The sequence below is a fragment of the Monodelphis domestica genome, chromosome 5 (genome assembly GCF_027887165.1).
Source record: "Monodelphis domestica isolate mMonDom1 chromosome 5, mMonDom1.pri, whole genome shotgun sequence".
Classification (NCBI taxonomy): Eukaryota; Metazoa; Chordata; class Mammalia; order Didelphimorphia; family Didelphidae; genus Monodelphis; species Monodelphis domestica.
The window spans coordinates 21833431-21839206 of NC_077231.1; the positions used below are offsets into that span (position 1 = coordinate 21833431).

Here is a 5776-nt window from a genome sequence, read left to right on the forward strand (position 1 = left end):
TCATTTTTTTTAACATGATACACTCAGGGGTCTCTTTGAGATTAAAATTTGAATCCGTGCAGTTAGATGATGTTAGTGGAATTAACTATTCATTTAAGTCTTGTGTCGAGGGGGAACTAATCAAGGTTTTTCTGCCACTTATTTTCCTGGTAAGAAATTATCTTGTTCTTATATTTGTTAAATAGTTAATGGGTTGTTAAATTAGTTAGGTTAAGAATAATTGAGGAATTTCTAAAAAATGAATTTTGGGTTGGAGTTGAGATTTTTTCCCCTTCCACATTTCATACATATTTTAATGTATATAATTATTTTCTAAATTTCAAAGAAAAAGAAAACATATCTCTGATCTATCTAAATCAGATGAAAATTATTTGTTTCCTTTATCTTAATGGATTCATCATCATCTGCCATAGAATTTGGTCATTGAGTTAGGTCATAGGAACTTGGCATTGTACTGAAAGTAGGCTATAATGTATTTAAAAACAATGGAATCAGAGGACCTAATTTGAAACCCAACTTATACTTACTATCTTTGAAATCTTGGTCAAGTCAAGTAATCTCTATGTACCTCAGTTTCCTTGCCTGAAACGAAAGCTTGGGTTAGATCTAGAGTCAGCAAATTAACTTAAAAGTCACAGAAAAACAGGCAATAGGTTTGCCTACCTCTAGACTAGACGGTCATTAAATTCCTTTCTGGCTGTAAAGGCTTCATTTTCTTCATCTATAAAACAGACTCATGGATCTTTAAGGCCCCTTCTATACTCAACCTCAGTTCAGTATTCTGTGATTGATGTATACAGTGTTCAGCAGCACCTCTGATGGGTGTGAGGGCTTGTGAAGCCCTTTCTAGGGTTGCTCATCTACCTTTGATGTCCATCTTTCATCCAACTCTCACTTGTGGTTCCAAGAAGCTGTAGCATGCATGCTGATCACACCTTGATATAAATATTTCAGTAGATGGATTAAACTAGATTGAGGATAAAAGACCTCAAACCCATTGGGGAGTTAGGAGTATTGTAAACCTTAAAATTTCTTAGACTTATGAATGTTGGAAATTTCCCCCATTGGGAAATTTCATACTTGAAAAAATTTCCTACTGATAGTAAGAACTCTATTGGAATATGAAACTCCTTCGCATGGGAGGATCCTTCTTCTCCCTACTTAAGACTACTTTAGGACAGAAACCTTTTGCTAAACAATGGAAAGGGCTTTGACCTATGCTTAAGCATAGAACAGGAAGTTCTTTGAGTCATGATTGATTTTAGAATTGATACAATAGAGATACTTGGAATGACAGAACCAGGGCTTGGAAACTACAATCTCCACCCTACTCAGAGTAACAGGATTTAGGAAGGGCTGCAGCAAAGATCAAGATTTAATTATTTGAGAATATGACCTTTGACAGACATGTGCAAAGGGGGCAGACCTCTGGGCGGTCCTGTTTTAAGCTAGAGCCACCATTGGCACAGAGGAGACATCGACAGTGATTGGTTGATGCTCTGAGGGAGGTGGATGCTCTGAAGGGAGGTGGAGAGGAGAGAGGTCCTGGAGGGAGAGCTCCTGGAGAGGTCTTGAAGGAGGCTGTGGAAGGAGAACTCAGGAGGAGTCAGGAGGAGAATTCTCTGGAAACATTTCTTAAAAGGAGGCTCTCTTGAAGGTGGAGCCTGAGGTTGGCATGAGAAGCCTTACCTAGAGAGATCTTGGGTGAGTGATAAAACCAACTGACTGATTTATCTCTTAGGACTGAGGTCTAAGCCTTATTGGCTTGAGGCCCTTCATTCTTATTCCTTTCTTACTTTCTCTCTTTTTCTCTTGATTAATCAGTGTATTATAAATTAAATTTCTCTATAAAACCCAGTTGGTTTGGGCATATTCATAAATTGGGAATATATTCCCTGGTGACCATCTTATATTTATATAAACTCAAGACACAGTAGAAAACATATTTCAGCGGTCATAATTGTTATATTTTTCCCTTGCTCCCAAACATTTTAATTATCACAGTTTATGGCTCCCACTCTCTTATCTACAACTATTTAACACTCAAAACTATTTTAAATCTAACAGTATGTGAAGACTTCTCCCAGTGGAATGGGCAGATGAGAACAAATTGTTCCAATGACCATGATGGTGGTTGAAGCTTGGTCAGCCATCAAAGATGCCAAGGTCTTCCTCTACATCCCAGGCTATCATGAATCATCTTGATTCTTGATTTGCCACTGTACTTTGATGCTTCTGAAAGAAAGAGTGAGACTGATTTTGTGCAACTTTGCCTCACTTAAATCTAATTTACAGGTAAAGAAGAACAGAAAGGAGTCAAGATGGAAGCTTGGAGACAGCAACAGCTCAGATCTCTGTAAACCCTTCATCACCAATCAAAAACACAATGCTTTGAATTGAACTGTGGTACAATCAAATGTAACAGACTTCTCTATTCGTGGCAATGCAGTGATCTTGAACAATTCAGAGGGACTTAGGAGAAAGAACACTATCCACATTCAGAGGAAAAATTGTGAGAGTAGAAACACAGAAGAAAAACAACTGCTTGACTACATAGGCTGAGGAGGTTATGATTGGGGATATAGACTCCAAATCCAAGTGCAAACATCAACAACATAAAAATGTGTTTTGACCAAAGACACATGTAAAACCCAGTGGAATTGTGTATCAGTTATGGGAAAAGGTGGAGAGAGGGGAGGGGAAAGAATATGATTCTTGTAACCAAGGAATAAGGTTCTAAATTGACTAATTAAAAAAATTTCAAAAAAAAAAATTAGGAGCAACAAAGATCAGCATGAAATGATATAGAGTAAAATGAGCAAAACTGGGAGAACATTATATATTTTTAAACCTCTGCAATTATTAGTTTATTAGTATCATCCAGGATTCAGATGTTCATTATTCCTCCTGAAATTATACATAAACAAATGCAAAACTGAAATTAGAATCTGAAAGTTGAAATTGTGTAACAAAACAGTACTCAATCACAAAAGTGTGTAAAAGTACAGGAACGCTATTTAAAACACTGGCACTTAAGAGCACCATATTTTCAAAACCACAAAACTGCCAAATTGTCCTCCCAAGGGGTAAGCAGATAAACATAAATGGTCAGTTTTAATTAATACAATTAGCTTTGATTTTAGAAGGGAAAAAATATTTGATCAAATTAATTGTTTGGTGTTTAAACTATTTACTATAATGCCAAATTTTGTGTATTTTCCATCAAGGCCTATTCTTTAAAAATAGTTTCAAATATTACAATTATCCAAAAACCACAATTAGGAAAAACACCTCATTTTAAATGAGATTGCATTGTATTTGGGACTGACTTAAATCAAATCTGAATTTTCCGTTTTAAGAATCTAAAGTTTCCCAGGGGCCATTCACTGCCAGCTCCTTATACTATATAACCCAACTTAGCCTTTAGTAAGTCTACTGCCAAAGATTACTGTGCCAATCTTTCATTTCAACTCATGCTTTTGGGGGCATAGTCTCAGCTTTTCTGAAGTAAGAGAATTATAAATATAACTTCAGTTACATGGTAATAAAGTTGTGAATGTTGTATAAACCCTCACCCAAAGATCAGTACACACCCTTCTAGTGATCCTTTTAGGACAGAATTTAATTATGTTTCACTCAAATAATTCCATGTTGCTGATTTCTATATTCTCCAATTGGTAAATGTTTTAACTAGATAGAATACTGTACTATGTAAAATTTGAGTTTATTAACTTGGAACTTCTGATTTCCAGTTATGGAAGAAAATAAATTCTATACAATTTTTATTACCACATCAATATTATGCAGGGCATGTAGATCAAAGTTGTTTTTTTTTAATCAACTAACTATATGAAAAGATGAAGACTGTTATAATTCCAAATAAGCATACAATAAGCAAAAACGAGTTTCCCCTTAAAAAGAAGTTATGATTTAAGGGCACCTATGAAAAGGACACACAATACTAATAAAAAAAATTGTATTTACTTATAAGCATTCAGAATGTCAACAAAACAGCTGCAACTTTTTTTTTCAATTACAGAGTGGCATTCAGTTAACAGAACAACAATTATTTCATATGCTGCATCAAAGACAACTGAAGATGAAAATGAACTACTTCCCCATATATAACTAATTTATGCTGTGCACCAACAAGAACCTGTTTTAAATTTCCGTGCCAATTTACAACCTCCATACTGTATCAGGCAAGGTTAGTGTCTATTGAAAATACCACTAAAGGACAGGGCTATCTAAAGACACATTCGGTACTGTGTTAACTATACAAAAAAAGACACTATACAGTTTAAAAACAAATCTTACACAGCCTTACATTTCAAATTTTTTTTTTCTTTAGTTGTGTACAAGGGGGATTGAATGCTTTAAAGACAAGAAAAAAATTGCTCTAGAACCAACTTATTCATCGCCATCATCATCTTCATCCTCCTCCTCATTGTCTTCACCTTCCTCATCTACTTCCTCCTCCATCGTTTTCTTGTTCTACTCAGATTTGACAACACCTCCCTTTTTATCCATATCAGGTTTTTCTTTAGTTTGGTATGCAGCAATATTCTTTTCATACTTTTCCTTCAGCTTAGCTGCCTTCTTAAGGTTGTTTGTCATCTGCAGCAGTATTTTTTCACATTTCTCCAAAATTTTTGACCACATCTACAATAGAAAGACCAGGATGCTCCCCTTTGGTTTTTGGACAATACTCAGAACAGAATAAGAAAAATGCTGAAGGAGGCCTCTTCGGTGCATTGGAATCCTTAAACTTCTTTTTTGTTTCTACTTTAGGTGGTATGCAGGTTTTCATTTTTCTTTCATAAGGAACCTTATCAGCTTTTGCCATGTTCTCAAATTTTCCTTTCTCTTTAGCTGACATTGTCTTCCACTTTTCTGAGCATTTTTTAGAAAATTCTGAGAAGTTCACAGAAGCATCTGAGTGATTCTTCTTGTGTCCCTCCAGACAGGTTTGCACAAAGAAGGCTTACGAAGACATTTTCCCTCTCGGCTTCTTAGGATCACCTTTGCCCATTTTAGATTATTTTTCCTCAGTGCTGCACAGAGTAGCCCAGTGCCCATCTGGCTTTTACTTGTCCTGGCACTGGCTCTATGGAGCTCAATATACTGCAATCCTGGGAGAGAACATGATATGCAGTAACAGCAATATTGCCTGATGATCAACTATGAAAACTTGACTACTCTCAGTAATGAAATGATGCAGGACAACCCTGAAAGACCTATGATGGAGAATTTTACCTCCCCAGAAAGAACTGTTGGAGTCCCATGGAAGCAGATCCAAGTACATTTTCTTGTATTAATGTTTTATTTTGGGGTTTTGATTTTGCATGAATGTGTTCTTACAACCTTGACCAATATGAAAGTATGTTTTGTATGATAATAAAAATAAAATCAATAAAAATCTTTATCAAGATTAGGGCAATTAGAAGGAATATACATAAGAGTTAATAGAGTGTGAATTAACTACAATGAGATTCTATCCAGAAAAAAAAAAGATTAAACTGGGCATGCAACTAAAAATTTGGAAAAATGAACAAATTAAAAACCCCAGTATTTAAACACCAGACTGGAAATATTGAAAATAAAAATGAAATTAATAAAATCAAAAATAACTAAACCATTGAAACTAATAAAGCTAAAAGCTAATTTTATTTAAAAAAACACTAAATAAACCATTGTTTAATTTGATTTAAAAAGGAAAGAAGAAAATCAAATTACTAGTATCAAAAAATGAAAAGGGTGAATTCATCACCAATTA

At 34.9% G+C, this 5776-nt stretch overlaps 1 pseudogene; it reads right to left on the reverse strand.

Annotated features, from left to right (window-relative positions):
• Positions 1 to 4410: 4410 nt before the first annotated feature.
• LOC100012408 (high mobility group protein B1-like) lies at positions 4411 to 5032 on the reverse strand (annotated as a pseudogene).
• Between the last annotated feature and the right edge of the window lie 744 nt (positions 5033 to 5776).